Source organism: Tamandua tetradactyla, chromosome 25 (assembly GCF_023851605.1).
Source record: "Tamandua tetradactyla isolate mTamTet1 chromosome 25, mTamTet1.pri, whole genome shotgun sequence".
Taxonomy (NCBI): Eukaryota; Metazoa; Chordata; class Mammalia; order Pilosa; family Myrmecophagidae; genus Tamandua; species Tamandua tetradactyla.
The window spans coordinates 16,514,455-16,532,602 of record NC_135351.1 but is presented as its reverse complement, the minus strand read 5'-3'; the positions used below and the strand labels follow the sequence as shown (position 1 = coordinate 16,532,602).

The 18,148-nt window shown below is 45.8% G+C and overlaps 1 protein-coding gene and 1 long non-coding RNA gene across 4 annotated transcripts in view; one reads left to right on the top strand and one right to left on the bottom strand.

The window, feature by feature from the left end:
* GFOD1 (Gfo/Idh/MocA-like oxidoreductase domain containing 1) overlaps nucleotides 1–18,148 on the top strand; it is a 135,574-nt gene that overhangs the window by 45,125 nt on the left and 72,301 nt on the right. The gene's annotated exons all lie outside the window — the stretch shown is intronic.
* Nucleotides 13,133–18,148, bottom strand: part of LOC143669092 (uncharacterized) — a 51,994-nt gene continuing 46,978 nt past the window's right edge. For both annotated transcript variants that reach the window (XR_013168697.1, XR_013168696.1), the window contains one exon: nucleotides 13,133–13,554. This is a non-coding gene — a long non-coding RNA (uncharacterized LOC143669092). The remainder of the gene's footprint in view (nucleotides 13,555–18,148) is intronic.

The window sequence follows — 18,148 nt, the reverse complement described above, 5'->3', positions numbered from 1 at the left end:
TTCCTAAGAACAGGGCGCTCTCTTACAATTCAGTGGTATTAATTATACCTATAATGCTGTGCTACCATCAGCGCCATCCAATACCAAAACTTTCTCACTGCCCCAAACAGCAACGCTGTACCCATTGAGCAGTACCTCCCCAATTACTCCTCCCTCCCAGCATCTGTTAACCTCTAATCTGTTTCTATGAATTTGTCTGTTCTAGATCTTTCATGTAAGTGGACTCACAATATTTGCTCTTTTGTGTCGGATTTATCTCACTCATTGTAGTGTTTTTCAAGATTCATCCACATTGTAGCGCGTATCAGAACTTCGTTCTTTTAACGGCTGAATAGTATTCCATTGTATGGCTGTCCTACATTCTGTTTGTCCAGTCATCTGTTGACGGACACTTGGGCTCACCATAGTCTTTGGATGGGTTAGCGCGGCAGCCACCTATTGGGCCTCCTGTCTCTGTTCTTGCCCGTACACCCCAAGTGAATTCAGATGCAGCTCTGATCCCATCACCGCCACGCTTAAATGCTCCCAGTGGCTCCCCCCACCTCAGGATAAAGTCCAAGATGAAGCCTTCCTTGGCCCTCTGTGCCTCTTCATCTTCACCATTCTACCCTGCTTGCCGAGTAATAGCCCAATACGTGCTGTTTCATGCCTCAGTTCCCTTTACTTTCTTCACTAGAATGTTTTCTCTGCTGACTTTGATCGGCAAACTCCTACACATCCTTTAAAGCTCAGCTTAGGTTTCACCTCTGGGAAGCTTTTTCTTTCATCTTTCCCCTTCTCCTCCAGGGCTAAGGTAAGTTTCTCTCCTCCACGTCCCTCAGTAACCTGCACAAGCCTCTTTCGTAGCAGTCCGTTGAAATTTATTTCTCTTTACGGCGCCCCTCCACCAGGGGAAATGTAAAAAAAAAAAAACCACACATAAAAACGCCTGATTCTTTAACAGGGATTTGCTCTTACTTAGTTTTGTAGTTTAAGAGCTGAGTTCACTCCTTGACCTATACATGAGGTCATACATTTTTGTTTCAACAGTGAATCTTCAAGATATTGTTGAAGTGTTTCTCAGACATATTGGACCAGAAAATTCTCTTTTTGCAGAGTATTTTTAAAAGCTGGTATTCCATACAATTTGGGTATCCCTGGATCTCTAAGACTGAGTCTTCTCTGAACTTTTGAATTCAGATGAGCCAGAATTCTGGAAGGTGCCTCTGCTTTGGGCTCCTAGAAGATGGGCAGGAACATCTAGAGGGAATAAAGCAGGGGGCTGCCGCCAGCTGGTAAAGTAGGGATGGCCCAAATAAGAGCTTCCAGCCTGTAAAATCCCTTTTCACCACTAGGAGGACTGATCAGTGGGGTCATGTCAGCCTTTGCCCTCCTTCTTAGGACCCCATTTCCTTGCCATGCCTCCCTTGCTGATCATTAGTTTTGTGACTGGCTGCCACCTGCATAGATGTGTTGGGAGGGGAAGTGCTGCCTGCACAGTGACTCTCCACCCATTGCAGGGGGCATCCGCTGACACCCCTTGACCAAGCCCCCCCCCCCCCCAGGAATAGCAGGTGTCAAGGGTGCCCTGTGGGACCCTCAGCTATCACCCAGATTTCTCGTGGCTTCACCGTCTCTGGGGTCTACATACCCAGCCTCTGAGTCTGAGTAGCTTTTTCAGAAGGTCGGTCCTCTCTGCACCCTCCAGCAGCCTCCAGTTCAGAGAGCAGGGCCGTTGTAGGATGCAGGCTGTCACCCCACAGGTGGCCCTCAGGATGAAAAGAAATGCAGTTCCCTGTTTCCTGCTGTAACCTCCTTCTCCTGGGGCTGCTATGGCAGTTTCCGGTCTTAGGGTTTAAATTCTGGGAATTGCAAGTGAACAGGCCTGCATTTGGGAGTTTTAAAATTGGACATAAATTCCACTTCATGATGTTACGGTCCTCAGAGTGGCAGCTGTGCTAAAATTCAAGACTTGGCTTTGTCATTATTCTAGGAGTGGGCTGTGATTTATTAGCACAGTGGACGAGGTGAGAAGTCCCAGCCTCTTGCACTTCTTCTGTCCTTGGCAGCGTCACTCTGCCCCTTTTGTGGTGGAACAGATAGACATTCTCCAACCTTTTCCGTTGCCACCCAGGGCTTCTCTCCTAATCACGGCCACTGCATTTGGCTGCCTCCGTGGCGTGCTGCCCCATGCAGAGATCACACCTGCAGTGTGGCTCCAGCCCAAAAGGCTTAGCCTTGGGCATCTGATCCACATACCCCAGGACAGGTCTGGGCCACGTGTGGTAGGAGACTGCTGTGCTCTGAAAGATTAGCACTGCAAACAGTTGTGTTTCGTGCATCTGCTAAACTGCGGAATTAAGATTTCTGGTTGCAGCGTAAACCTCTCGATTCTACTTTCTGTCTCTATGAATTTGTTTATTCTCAATATTTCATCTAAGCGGACTCGTGCAATATTGGTCCCTTTGTGTCTGGTTTATTTCACTCATCGTAATGGTTTTCAAGATTCGTCCATGTGAGACATAATACCTTTCTTTCATAAGCAAGCCTGTTAGGAAGACAGGGCCAGCTGTTCTTTGGCTGTAGGAAGCGCCTCTCTGCTTTAGAATCCAGGTTTTAGGAGGAAAGAAGCCAAGCATTGCCAAGGGGCAGGATTTCTTTGCCTTTGGCTCAGGGAACATGCAAAACAAGAGCTTACTTTCCTCAAGAGTTTTAAGCCAATGGCTATTCTATTAGAAGAAAGGTGGGTTGGAATGGGATCTTGGCGTCTTTAGATTAAGGGCCTCAGGACAGGTGCAGATATCATGACCAGGGGCAGCCTCCAGATCTTGTTTAGATGCATGTCATTGCCTCATTATTCAGATATGGATATGAGAAGTGGTGCTCAGAGAACATCAGGAAACCTGGTCCTTCGGGAAGAGAAGATTGCCGAGCATCTGCAGCTTGGAAGCCTGCCAGCTGATGCCTTTCCAGAATGCTAACCACTTTTCTCATTGTTCAGCTGCCTCCTCAGCCTGATGCTGCACTTTCTTTTTTCCCTTCTCTAATTGTTCCCCTTCAATGTGTGCAGAAGCTGGTACTTTACCGCGCTACTGATTAGAAATGTGCTGGTAGAGGAGGACTAGAATTTTTAAAATTATTAATCGTTTCTTTTGGGGGAGATTTCATTTACTTATTAGAGGGCCTAAGGGGGGTTGGTTTTTATAGTGGAGCTGAGACGATTAAACCATAAATTCTTTGCACAAAATGTGAAATTGAAGAGGACTCTATATTCAGGTGTTTCCCACTTTCCTGTTGGATAGAAAGTACCAGTTTTGCATGCTGATTTCGTTTTAGGGATCTGTCATTTGCAGTGATCTCAGATCCGTTGTTTTCCAGGAAGCTTCTCACCAAAACCTCCACCAGTGCAGGAACAAGTCAGGTCCAAGCACAGGGCTCTGCAAGGTGGTGGGTGGGAGAGGTGCAGGGAGAAGAGCAGATGCACGTGCTTCTCCCGTGGATGTTCAGGGCTGGAGGGGTCTCGGAATCCGTAAGGAAATTTAGGACCCAAGTAGTAGTCAGTCGCCTTCCTAAGGTCGGATCTGGTTGAAAGGAGAAATGGTAGGTGGGATCAGCCTCCTGGCTTCTCAGCCGGGTGAGCCCCCATGACACCATGGGCTTGGCCAATTCTCTACGCCCAGGGCCTTTGATGGATAAGCCATTTGGACTCGGCGATGGATGGCATTGGTCCTGGGCTGCAGATGCATCCTCTTTCATCTTCTTGCCCTATGAACTTATGTCAAACATGCTTGTAACCCAGGAGAATCTGACAACATTGTGGTGTTCGTTGTGGAGGGCCATGGGAGGCAGGGAACCACTCCAGTCTCTAAAGGAGGGCTGGGGAAGTCGAACTTGACTCAGTTATATCAAGCCTGGCAGATGTGAATGGTGAAATGGCTTCTTCTCATTGATCTGATTACTTTTAGATCAGCTGTTGAAATTATCAGTGTGGCAGGCCAAACCCTTCTCTTTGTATCCCTGTTCATTGGAAATATCCAGATAATTGCAGTGGTTGCCCTCTTTCATGTGGGAACAAACAGGAGGGAAGAAAAGAACTGTAGAGGATGTATCATTAGCAGGACAGACACAGATACCAGAGGAGGGAAGTTTGGGCAAAGCTGAAACATTAAAAGATAACAATACAAGCAGTTACTTTAAAGTCATTTTAAGGGACTCTAGGTTTCTTAAAGTGGATTACGGATGTTTGGGTAATAACCGAAGTACTGTTTACATTGAAAGCTGTTCTCTGATTTAATGGGAAACATATCTGGTTTTGATTTCTGAAAACATGTGTTAGCAAAATTGCTGCCAGGAGACCAAGCCAGTCCTGGAATGGAAGGAAGGAAGTCTGAGCTCTTGGTTTTCTAGAAGTGAGGGGCAGAGAGCAGAAGGTTGACTGATTACAGATGGGATGTTTCACAAGGACCTTATGCTAATCCTTAATTTGAAGGGGTTTCATGAAAGCTCTGGGCAGCCTAGAATGGTAGGATTAGCTCTATCATCGATTTTCCATGACAGTTATCAACAGCAGTCACTAGCATTTAATTAATGTGATTAATTTCTGCATGGAGGGCAGTATTTGGTAAACAGTTAAGCTTTCAGTTTCCGGACTCAGGGAGACCTGGGTTCAAGTCCTACCTCTGCTCCTTACTTGCTTTAATGTAGTATTGTCCATCTTGGTGCACATTGGAATCATCCAGCAACTCTGGATGCCCAGACTATATCCTAGGGAAAGAATATAAGAGTCTCTGCAGGCACAGGCATTGGTGTGCTTTCAAGACTACCTCCCCCCAGTGGAAAATCAGGTGGAGAAGCTCTGTACTCTAGGCTGACCCTGAGAAGTTTAATAGCTCAGTAGCTTGTGTTTCCACATCTATCCAGTGGGGGTAATATGATCTAACATCTACAGTTCTTGAGAAGATAAAAGGAGAGAACGCATGCAAGGTGCCTAGCCCAGAGCAAAGGACAGCTAGCATTCTCAGCTCAGCTTCCCTACATGTGAAGGAAACTTCTGAAATGCAAGCATGATGTTTCTCATGTTGATTAGAGGGCAGGCACTGGAGGAATGTTCTTGCATTTGTTTGAGAGAGACAGGTAGACAGACAAACAGATATACTCTATGTCTGCTGTCGATTGCAGAGAGGGGTTGGGAGGATCTATTGTGGTGTTTGACAAGAGGTAGCGTCCAGAAAAATTTGGGTTCTATATCCCAAATCTTCTACCTAGAACTTCTGTAACAGTTAATCCTCAGGCACTCAGAGTGCGGGCGTGATGTTGAAATGTCTCGGTAGGTCAAGAGCACAAACTGTTCTCCATTTCTGTGATTCTGTTCTCATTCACTGACATAAAATATGTCTACTCATGGAATATTAATCTGCGTATATATTACCTCCATAAACATTAATTATAAAAAATTAAAACATTGCATCTGGGCTAATATTTCTCTTCTCCAAATGCTACCAGCTAATACCTTTATGCTGGCACCAGCTCCGACACAGATTCTATGGTTCACAGGGTTTTCCTGTCCTCGTGTGTTGTTGGAAGCTTGCCACTGTGTAGGACACACCAAAATGCTGGGAGCCCATCCCCAAATCGATAAAGAGTGAGGCCATCTAATACAGCGGGGAGGGCATGGGTTTCAGACTTCAGGAGTTCTGGGTTAGAATCCTAGGTCAGTACTGACCCCCGAGCCTCAGTCTTCTTATCTGTAAAATGGTGACAACAGAACCCACTTTGCAGGGTGGTGGGTGATGAAGGTGAGAAATGTATGGGTGATATAAAGGCCAGGTTCATAAATGCTCATTCGTATAGATATTAGTATTATTAGTTGAAAGACAAGTCATTCATATTTTTTAATTTAAATATATATATTTTCCTATTTGTTTTTTAGAAGGTGTGGTTTTATCTTCATGCATGGCACTGAATTTTTTATGAGACTTAGAAACTACTGGGTGGTTACAAGATGTCCTACAAGTCTATGAGTGGTTGCAAGTGATTTTCTTTGTAAAGAGAACTACACCCATAGCTCCTCAACATTTTTGTTTCCCTCTTACCTTCCGGGTTGAAATTCACATGCACTTTCACTTGTTCCTGGGTAAGTGCTGTGTACACAGGTTTTAACAAACCGGTTCCAGCTGTGGGCCTTGGGGATGCCTGATGCCGTGTCCATAGTGTTAATCCATCAAACAGGGCTTTGGAGAGGAACCAACTGCATGTTCTTAGCGGCTCCTTGAGCTCTTTGTATTTGGTGTGGTAAACTATTAATCATGTCATATTGTCATTATGCACTGACATGTCTCTCTGCTAAGCTGAATAAATGAAATGACATATAGGAACGCACCTACAGAATGTTTGGTACACAAGTTGTATACATGTTCTAGTTTGTAAGCTGCCAGAATGTGATATACTGTAACTGGAATGGCTTTTAAAAAGGGAATTTAATAAGTTACAAGTTTACAGTTCTAACCTATGAAAGTGTCCAAACCAAGGCATCCAGGGAAAGATACCTTAATTCAAGGAAAGCCGATGTGTCAGGAACACCTCTGACAGTTGGGAAGTCATGGGGCTGGCATCTGCTGGTCCCTTGCTCCTGGACACCGTTGCTTTCAGCCTCTGTCCCTGTGGGGGTTCCTCACTTTGCTTCTCCAGGACTGGCTTTCATCTCTTGGCTTCCCTGGGCTCTCTTCAAGTTCTGGCTTGCTTAACATCTCATGGCGACGTCTGCTGGGCTCCATACATCTCCAGACGTCTGTGTCTCTGTTCTCCGCATGTCCATATTGTGTGTCAGCTCTGCTCTGAAGTTTCAGTCAGATCTGTCATTTCTGACTTTCTCCAAAATGTTACCGCTTTTAAAGGATTCTAATAAACTAATCAAGACCCACCTGAAATGGGTGGAGTCACATCTCCATCTAATCAAAAGTTCACAGCCACATTTGGGTGCATCACATTTCCATGTAGATAATTTAATCAAAAGTTCCCAACTCACATTATTGAAATAGGATTAAAGAAAACAGCTGCTTCCACAAGATTGGATCTGAATCAATACATGGCTTTTCTGGGGTACATAATACTTTCAAACTGACACAATACATATACATGTACACATACTTGTACATGTATGTTCTAGTTTGCTAGCTGCTGGAATGCAACACACCAGAGACGGATTGGCTTTTAATAAAAGGGGATTTATTTCATTAGTTCTTCAAAGGAAAGGCAGCTAACTTTCCATTGAGGTTCTTTCTCATGTGGGAAGGCTCAGGGTAATCTCTGCTGGCCTTCTCTCCAGGCCTCTGGGTTCCAACAACTTTCCCCGGGGTGATTCCTTTCTGCACCTCCAAAGGCCTGGGCTGAGCTGCAAGTGCTGAGATGAGGAGTACCAAGCTGCTTCGTTGTGCTCTCTCTTGTAAGCACCAGCCAATTAAGTCAAATGTCCTTAATTGCAGCAGGCACGCCTCCTAACCGACTGCAGATGCAGTTAGCAACAGATGAGGTTCACTTACCATTGGCTCATGTCCACAGCAACAGAACTAGGTGCCTTCACCTGGCCAAGTTGACAACTGACTCCAGCTACCACAATGTATATATTATTTTCCTTCTTCTTCCCAATCCCTAACACTTCATCTCATTTACCTCTAACCCCAGTGCCTTCTACACTGAAAACTTAATATTTATTGAAGGGAAGATGATGGAACCTTTTTTTTCCGTGGGCTCAAGTGCACTAGTAATATGTTCTCACCTGGGATATAGCAAGGTACCAACTGGACATTGGCGGTTACCTTCAAAGGTAATGATCACATTTTTGGTGCATAGTATATTCATTGCTAGACCTATATAATACACATCCGTCTGTTATGTGGTAGTTTTGTGTTTTTTTTTTTAATGGGCAGATTGAGAGAGATTTGGACTAAATGGCACCTGTACTTTAAAAACCACTGGTTTGGCTCTGTCTAATGCACTAGCCGCCTGTCACATATGACTGTTTACATTTAAATTCATTGAAACTAGAAATTCTGTTCCTTAGTTGTACTGCCCACCTTTCAAGTGTTTGCCATGTGTGGCAAAGTGGCTACCATTTTGGATAGGGCTCAGAAAAAGCATTTCCATCACTGCAGAAAATTCTATTGGATGCACCTGCTTTGGCAGGGGGCAAGAGGGCAAGGGGATTTTCGAGGGGAGAGGGTCCTCTTAAAGCCCAGTTCCTACATCTTCCATGATCAGAGGAAGGAAGTTTTCAAAGACAAATTTTCAATGAGGCTTGTAATACCATCCTGGGAATTCAGTCATGGAGCTGGAAGAACAAAAAAGCAGCAGAAATTCAGCAACAATGCTTGGCTTTAAGGCTGACCCTTTTTAACTTTCCATTACTGCTTCACCAAGACCCACTGCCTCTGGGTCAACCTTCCCCTTTTGCTCATACTCTACTCATGACAACACCCTGTTTTTCTCCAAAAGCAATTTTAGGAGAAACCCACAAGGTCTATTTGGATATCCCAGGCCTGACCCTTGGTTACAGGTCACTGGGAGCCTTTGCTCCCCTAAGTCTGCTGAGGCTGATGCAGTCCGGTGGGCTGACCCACCTGGCGTCACTAGTGTGAGCTGCTCCCAGACAGAGCTGTGGGTTGGAGCTTTGCAAGAACACAATGCCTTTGACCGAATGTCACATGCAATTATTCTGCTTTGTATTTCTCAGGCTAGCCAAGCCTTTTACTGGAGTAACATGATAGCCCATCGATATTTTCCTGTTTCACAGATGGAGAAAATAAAGCCACAGGATGATTAAGTACCTGCCAGCAATTCAGCAACAGCTATCAATGTTAAAATCACACCTATTCTTCACCCTTAACAGTTCCACTTCTGGGAATTTATTTAGCTCTATTAACAACTGTTTATGGCAGCATTGTTTATGATATTGAATAACTGGAAGCAACTTAAGAGTCTAGGTATAGGGGAGTGGGTTAAGTGAATTATATCACATGAATGCAATGTAATGGCATGCAGCCTGCAAAACCATGAGTTAGATTTGCCTATGCTGATATGGAAAGATCTCCAAGATATATTCGTGGATGGGAAATTAAGATGCGAAATAGAATGTGCATCATGACCCCATTTGAGTCAATCATTTTTAGAGAATAGATATTCCAGAAGGATATACAAGAAACTGTTCAACATCAGTTCATTTGCAGAGTGAATAGGAGTTGATGAGGGAAAACTTATTTTCATTTTATTTCCTACTATAGTGTTAGATTTTTTAAAAAGAATGTCCACATCTTACTTCTATTTTAAAATTTAATTTTAATTACGTACTTTCCAAAGTTTAATTTTTTAAAGCATGTTCTATTTGGGTGTTTTTTTTAAATTTAATTTATTCATGTGGTTCAAAATCCAAAGGTACAAATGTTAATCCCCCTTCTACCCCTTCCCCTGGTCACCTCACATCCCTCCTTGGAGCCGCCACTACTCCCTGAATCAGGTATCTCCTTCTGGATGTAGTCTATGCATGGACAAAAAAGTGTTCATTAAAGTTCTTTTCTAATTACACATGCAAAACTGAATGCATGTTTAAATCCCTCTGTCCACCATTCCTCCCTACCCTCATTTTTGCATTTATAATATTAGGTTTTAAAAAAGGAAGAAATCCCAACTTTTCCAAGTCTTGGTTAGAAACCAAAGAAAACAAGAGTACAGAATCCCAGGCAAGCCAGTTACACAGGGATTGCACTTTGCCCAGTGGAGGTACTTTTTATGACTTCTTAATGAAAGTCATTGCATAGTTTGGATTATGCTTAGATCCTGCAGAAGATATATGGTGGGTCTGGTGCCATGGCTGGTTACCAACCGGTACAGAAGCATCTTAAGAACTTAGCAGTCTGCATGGCCATACTGGGGTGGACCCCCTTAGTAGCAGCCTGCACAAGACTGGGCTCTGTTCCTTTGGGGCTTGCAGTCTAGTGTGGGAAACACACAGCGGATTATTTAATTGACAGTGGTAGTCAGAGGCGAAGGCACATTTAGGGCGTACACCAGTGTTTGGCAGCGGTGAGTCTTGTTTGAGAGGAGAGAATGAGTAGGAAGTTAGTTCGGTGAAGACTCTAGAGTTGGGCAGGGTGGGGGTGGGGTGTTAGTTTGCAAGCTGCTGGAATGCGATGTACCTCAAACAGAATGTCTTCTAAAAAGGAGAATTTATTAAGTTGCAAGTTTACAGCTCTAAGGCTGTGAAAATGTCCAAATTAGGCAAGGTTATGAAAATGTCCAAATTAAGGCTTCCAGGGAAAGATACCTTGGTTCAAGAAGGCCGATGATGTTCAGGGTTTCTCTCTGTGTTGGAAAGGCACATGGTGACGTCTACTAGCTTTCTCTCCAGGAATCTTCAGTGATTTCCTGGGGCGCTGTCTTATCTTTTGACTCCCCTTTCAGTTCTGGTGACTGTAAAAGTTTTTCAAAATAGTTCCTGCTTAACGGACTCCAGTAAGCAGCCCCACCTTGAATAGGTGGAGACACATTTCCAGGGAAACCATCTAATCAAAAGTTACCACCCACAATTGGGTGGGTCACATTTCCAGGGAAACAACAAAAAAAGATTCCATCCAGCTATATTGAATGAGGATTAAAGAACTGGGGTATACAACAGATTCAAACTGGCACAGGGGGCACACAGCCTTCCAGGCAGAAGGAATAGCTATGAGAAGGCATCACACAGTAAGTTCGTTGTGATGCAAGCAGGGGTTTATAGCTCCCCTATCACAACCATCATCTTACAGATCAAAGGCACCTTCTTCAAGGGTTCTCACCTCTTCTGTGTTTGAGCTCCGTGGCTTGTTTTCTTCATGAGCTTCTCCTCCCAAGTAGGAAACGGAGATGGCAAGATGTGTGAGTCAGCCCTGTGCCCACCACACCACCAGGGGCCTGTCTGAGTCAATCAGATGCCTTCTAAGTGTGTGGCAAATCCTCCAGGCCTCCAGCTTCTCCAATTTTGCCTTGCCATTTCTTTTTGGTTCTGCTGTGCTCTGGCCTCCAGCCCACCATGCCCAGAACCCACTATGCTTCCTGCCATCCTCTCCTTCCCTCTCCTCCACGTGCCTGGCTGACTCCTGAGGGTCTTCTAAGATTGGGCTGGGTCATCTGCTATGGGTTAAATTGTGCCCCCGAAAGACATGTTGAATCTTAACTCCTGGTACCTTAGATTGTGACCTTATTTGGAAATAGGATCCTTACTAGTATAATTAGGTGGGTTAAAGTGAGATCATACTCGTGTAACATGGCCCTAATACAATATGACAGGGGTCCTTATGCAAAGAGGAAATCTGAACACAGACAGAAAGGTTGGGGGACACCACGTGATGACTGAGGTAGAGAATGCCATGGACTGCTGGAAAATCACCACCAGAAGCCAGGAGGAAGGCACTGAGCAGATTCTTCCTTAGAGACCAGCAGGAGCATGGCCTGAGCCCCTAGAACTGTGAGAGAATACACTTCCGTGGTTTTAAGCCACCAGCTTGTGGTGCTTTGTCAAGGCAGCTCTTGGGAACTAAGACAGCTTCTCCTTCCTCTTCTTTTCCTAAGCCAGGAGTTGGGCTGTTGACTTCTGCGTTCCCCTACGCTCTGCCCTGGTTCCCACTATGATGTAAAATGCTCTGTCTGTGACTCTGATGCTCACCAGACTTGGCAGGTCTCAAGCCTGAGCTTGTTTCCTCTTGATATTCAAGGGTCGTATAAAAAAAGCCCAGAAAATGTTTACTGAATGAATGGTCTGCAGATAAGTGCCTTTAGGGATTGGAGCCAGTAATGCTGGGTGGGCTGCAGGGACTCCCAAGGCCTTCGTGGACGCCCTCGCAGGCTAGGGAGGAGTGGAGAGGTACTCAAGGGCGTCCTGGGTAAAGACAGTAGAGATGCATGGAAGAAAGGGAGCAGGAGGAAGCCAGACTGTATGGATTAGAGTAGACAATGCACAGAAAAGCCCCTGGGGAACTTTCCACTGCGAAGCCCTCTGAGCTACTTCTCCACCACTCTCAAACAGGGGAGGGGAGGATTTTGCCCTTCAGTGGATCTTTGGCCAGTTCTAGAGGTCTTGGGGTGGGAATTCCTAGCTGTGGGGAGAGGCCAGGGATACAGCTAAACATCCTACGATGTACAAGATAACTCCACACTACAGAGAAGTATCTGGCTCCAAGTGTCAGTCATGCTACTGTTGAGAAGCCCTGTGCTAACTGGACTGTGGCTAACTGGATCATCAACATGTTCATGACATGGACCATGATTGGGGAGTTACAGGACTTCACTGTTTCTAATTACTTCGCATATATGACCAGTGATACTCTACAGGGAGCCCATTATGACCATAAGGACAGGAGAGGAGGTGGGTTTGGGGCAAGTGGCAGCTTTGTTTATTTCGGAGACCCAGCTTGGGTGGGACACGTGGTCAGGGTCTGGGGTGGGGAGATGCACTGGAGTCTGATTGAGGTGGGAGGAGAGGACCCCAAGGGGTTCAGGCCGTGGGGTCCTCTGTGTCAACCACAGGGGCTTGATGAGATGTGCACAAGACTTGACAAGCGCAGGGCCATAGGGAAACCATTGAGGAGTATGTCCTTCTGTTGAGAAGAAGGTGAAGACCTGGACAGGGTTATGCTAATTTTTGATCCCCACCTTCCCTCGAATTTCACTTTAGTAGAAGTGTCAGTGTTGGTTGGCGTGGAAACAGGAGTAACGCCTCAGCTCCCTTTTCTGTCTTCTTCCTAAGAGCCTTCTCTAAAGGAATGCCGGTTAACCAGGATGGAATTGGGCCATTGAATGTGATGTTTCCTGGTTGATAGCTGCAGTTGCACCTGTAGCTGACTGCTCTGGCATTTGGCTGCTTGGAGGCCATCTGGCATGCTGGAGGACCAGGCTGAGACCAGGGCATTGGGGAGTGAAGGCACCGCTCCTCCTCAAGCTATATTGAGAGGCAAGGATGCTGCTGGGAGAAATGGCCTTCAGATTAGTGCTTGGGAATATTTAGGGTGGAGAGAGTTGCTTTGTTCATGAAATATGCCATTAGAAGTGCCAGACTCTGAACAATAAACTGTTTCTGCCAAGCTTTGGGTTTTGAAGCCAGGGAAAAGAGAGGAGGGACTTTGGGGAAAAGAGTTTAATTAGAGGTTCTTAGCTGGAGACACTTCACACTTGGTGGTGACCTGGGAACAAGATGTAGGTGGCTATTAACATTTTTATTGAGGTGCTGGATTATGGCTTTGGCATTTTTCTCATCATTAGTGAAAAGCTTTGTGCTTAAAATACAAGTCACATAATGCTACTTAGAGGAGTGTGTTACAGGGAAGAGAATGGATGCAGAAAGGACCACCAAGCAGTCCGTCCAAAAGGACATTTGGGTCTTGTGGTAGATTGAATTACGTGCACCAGTGAAGGACACATTCTTCATCTTGATCCACGTTGCTGTGGGTGTGAAACCCTTTGTAAATAGCATCTTTGAATATGTTAAGGTGAGTCGGGTTGTGGACTCATTTGTGAATAAGATCTTCAAAAGTCCTTGTTCCTGGAGGCCTCCTATGGAAAAGAGCCAAAAACCAGAAATCAGTGGAAACTGGAAGAGCACAAAGAGAGAGAGATTGTCATGTGACAGAAGCAGAGATGCAAGCCTGGGAACCCCAAGGATTGCAGCGGGCCAGCATCCGCCTGCTACAGACTTTGGGGAGAAAGCATGGCCTTGCTGATGCCTTCATTGAAATTCTGGATTCTGAAACCGGTTAAGCCACCTCGTTGTGTGGTATTTGTCCTAGCAGCACTGGCAAACTGAGACAGCCTCACTGGAGAAGATAGCAGTTACCTGGAGGGATGACTGGTTGAACATAGGTTCTGACTGAGTAAGGCTGGAGGTGGGCCTGGCTGTATCACTTCCCCAGGTGTCAGATGGAAGGCTTGGGAGTGGCAGCCTAAAAGAAGGCAGGAGAGGGGCCAGGGTCACGTGACTTTAAAGAACGGGCCCGGAGAAAATGAAAGTTGTTTAGCTCGTCAAGGTAGGGTAGGGTACAGCTGTCCTCTCCATGGATGATGAGAGAAAATGCGTGGCAGAGTGGAAAGAACAGGACTTTTGGGTTTGAATTTCGGCTTTGGAACAATTGCTTAACATTTCTGAGCCTCGGTTTCCTCATCTGCAAAACGGATAATGGTAACCTTTACTTTGCTAGACTGATAAAGATTAGACACCATGGCGCTACAGTACCCAGCATGGAGCCTGGCAGAGTGAGCGGTCGAAACCCTCACTGGCACCTCCTCCCTCGCTCCCAGGCACCCAAGACTTCAGTTTCATTTCTCAAACTTGCTTTTCTTCAGAGTGTACAGAGTGATTCAAAACAAGCGATGCAAAATCAAACGGCTCTGACTCAGTCCTAACCCAATCACCTATTAGCTGTGTGACCTCAGGCAAAAAATATCAACCTTTTTCTTTCTGCCTCAGTTTCCTCAAGTGTAAGTACAGTTGCGAGTACTAAATGAGATGAAGCACTTACCAAGTTTTCGCTCGATAACTGGAATGTAGAAAGGCTGCAATAAATGTTACCGGGAAAGTGTGAAACTTGAGAAGCCTTGGGGGTGGGTATCCCCAGGGGAGGAATGGTTCTGTAGAACCGGGAGAAGAAGGGGGCGGTGGTGCAGTCTGGTATGGGAACAGGAGGGGGGAGTTCTCCCAGGACTCATAAACTCCCCTGGACTGCATGGCCTGGAGTGTAAGGAGGGTCACGGCTGTGCTGGGGCTACCTGACTCTGGGGCAAAGGAGCCTTCCTTCCCCCACCCTGCTGCCCCACTTATCAGGCAGTAGAGTGGGCTCCAGGAGCTTCTTTGATTTCCTTTCATTGCTGGTGTCCTCCCCACTGCACACAATTTGTGGATCTCTATGGGATCTCCATAACAGGAACAAAGAGAGCATGGTGAACAGCGTGGCAGATCCCTTTCCCGTGTCTATTCCTGATGGCCCAACCCCCTTACTACGGTTGCCATTCCTTTTAGAAGAAAATTCTTTTGGTTTGTGCTGGGGAAGTATGGTGTGATAGAAAGTGAGCTCAACCGCCAATCGGGGTATGTGGATTTCGGTCCCAACTCAGTGACATATTAGTCCTGGTAAATTTGGGCAAGTCACATCCAATTCCTCATCTATAAAAGGAGGGTTTGAGTTACATGTTTTTTTTTTTTTTTTTTTTTACAGTCCATTCTAAGCTCAAGTTATATGAGTTCCTCAAAGCTTGTCTTTATGGAAAAATGACTCTAGGAAAAAGCCCGGCTCTGTTGCATCTCCCCATAAAAAGGTCAATTCAGCTTGTCCCTTTCCCCTTGCCTTGCTGTTGTCCTGAGCAGGCCTGAGAACTCACCTATACTTTAGGGTTGGGGGGACTCACTTGTTCTCTTCTTTGTCAAATAGTAATGGTAAGGAGGTAAGGCTTTTCAGGGTTGCTGGGAAGACTAACTGAATAAATAATAACAAATAACAGTAACAGGCTCAGTAAATATTTGTAAATGACTGACTGAATGAATAGATTTAATCTGTGCTCATCCATGAAGGTCCAGTTCAGTATTTCCCAAACTTTTTGAAATGAGCCTCAATAAGAAATATACTTTGCATTGCAACCCAATTGATTGGCTTCCCTATGGCTGCATAATGAGCCACCCCAAAATTTCGTAGCTTAAAACTGTTGCAATCATATATCTAGCTCTTAGATCTGTAATTTGGACAGCTTGGTGGGGACAGCTCATCTCTGTTCCACATCCACCATCGGGGTGGTTCTCCAGAGGGCAAGGATCCTGGAAACTCACTCACTCATTGGTCTGGTGCTTGGTACAAGCTTTTGCCTTAGACGTCTGCTGGGCTGTCTGTGGAAACACCCGCATGCGGCTTGGGCTACCTCGCAGCATGGTGGCTAGGTCCCCAAAGTGAGCCCTGCCAGTGACAGAGCCAGGTGGAAGCTGCATCGCCTTTTGGACTTAACCTCGGAAATCCTATAGCATCACTTCCATTGCACTTTTCTTTTCCTTCAGCCGGTCACAAAGCACCACCCAGATTTAAGGGGAGGGGGCTAGATTCTAACCCTTCATCAATAAAAAGCAAGGTTCTGGAAGGATATATGAGACCAGAAAGGTTGCAATTGCTTTTTGAAAATACAGTTTGTTGCACCAGTATATACATGTATGTGTGTATATAATGCATGTATAATAGCATATTTGTATAATAATGCATATTTTCCACATATTTCTCTATGTAATATTTAATATATGAATATAAAAAGCTTAAATGTTTCAAAAAATAATACTCCCCTTTTTACATGTTATGTGTTCTGTTTTTCTTCTATTCTTTGAAGAAAGTAGGTGGTCTTCATCCACCTTCTTAGCTGATTTCATCACACGGTGTAGTGTTATGCCCTCATCTGTTTCTTCTAGACAACCCGAGGCAAAGAGCTGTTTCTAAGCCAGCTCGTAGCTGGACTGTGCCCAGAGGCCCAGGGCACCACCTGAACTCACTTTCTGGCTAAGCTTTTACATCAGCAGTACTTGGTCAGCTCCTGGATCTTGTCCAGCAGGAAACTCAAACCTTCCTGCCTGAGGGAACCTTGGAGCTCACCCCCTCAGCCTTGGAACTCCTCTTTTGGTCTCTGCAGTAAAGAGGCGGTTGGCAATTCTTGAAGCAACAACAAGCTGGCAGATGTTCTGGCTGATAGTACAAGCTCAGGAGGGCAGCCAGTGTCTCGTGTTGGGGTCACAGAGCCCCCTTGGTCACTGCAGATGCCGTGTGAAGCAGGGAACCCAGCGCCTCCCTGAAACCCACTGAGTCACTTCTCTGCAAGAGCGGTGGAGATGGGTGCCTGGGAGGTGGACTCTTGCCACCGGGGGACATCTCACACCTGTTGAGCTGATACCCCTCGTTGTCTACGTTTCGTGAGACTGATAGACCCCCACTCCACCAGATTTCTCCTGAGGTCTTTCCTCCAAGTTTCATTTGTGAGCGACCTGGGCACACAGCTTTGCAGATATATGGGCTTATGCTCTTAGGGTTTGGTTTGGGTTTCTAGCCAGCTAATGACCCATGTTCAGGGACTTTGGTACCAATTAAGATATTTATTCCCACTTTCCAAGTGGTCAAGCAGATGATGTGCAGTGTGGTGCACTTTTATTCAAGTCAGAGAAAGAGCAGGCGGGAAGCTATGCATCTTGTCATCCCTCGTGGATACTATTTTTAGAATTACCACGTAATCTACAAATTCCGCTATTCCTGATGGAGGGCCAGAGGGAACTATTTTGGTTTGGCAGCCAGGCTGTGGCCCTGAGAAAAGGAAGCCTGAAATTGAGTGGGAGAAGGACAAATTATCACAAAGCAATCTTCCCTTCCCAACCCCTGCAAGGGACTCCTGGGGATTCCCTTTGAGAAGGTGTTTTGGGCTTTTGTTAAGGAAGCTGGACAGCAAAACTATCTGCTGGATTTCCTCAGGCTTCACGATTTAAAAACTGGAAACTTTCATTATTATTATTTTTTAACTAGAGGCGGTCTTTAACGTGCTGGGTGTAAAAGGCAGTGGAAAGGAACAGCCAACGCAGCCATCCCGGGGACCTGAAATCAGAAGCGATGGGAAAATGACAACATAACAAGTTTGCGTTTCCACTACTGGCCGCACTTCCCCCGCCCTCGGCTTACCCACCCTCCCCACTTCCTCCCCAGCTCCCACGCTGCTCTCCTCCCACTGAGTTTCCACCCCACGTAGTGACTGGTGTCACTCTGGGGTGAGTAAGTCACATTTTGCCAAAAAGAGGCAATAGGACAGCAACAAGGGAAGTTCCGCGTGGGGTCAGGGGTCATGGAAACGACTGCAGACTTACTAAGAGACTGAAAATGAGCCTGAAAGCAGGTTGATGTTTTCTTTTCTTCCTGAACACTGGGAAGCAAAGGGCATTCAGAATTAAAACACAGTTGACGGGTAAAGAAGGCAACTTCTCTCGTTGCCACCTGGGTTTTCCTGTCTGCTGTGTGCCTGGGAGAAGTCTCTATCCTAAGGCTTTGAACATGGCTGGAGTTGATGAGGCATGGCATGCCGTCATGTCTCCATGCTCTGGTGCCTTGATGCCATCGGAAAAGGGAGAGATCAGCAGCGTTCCACCAGG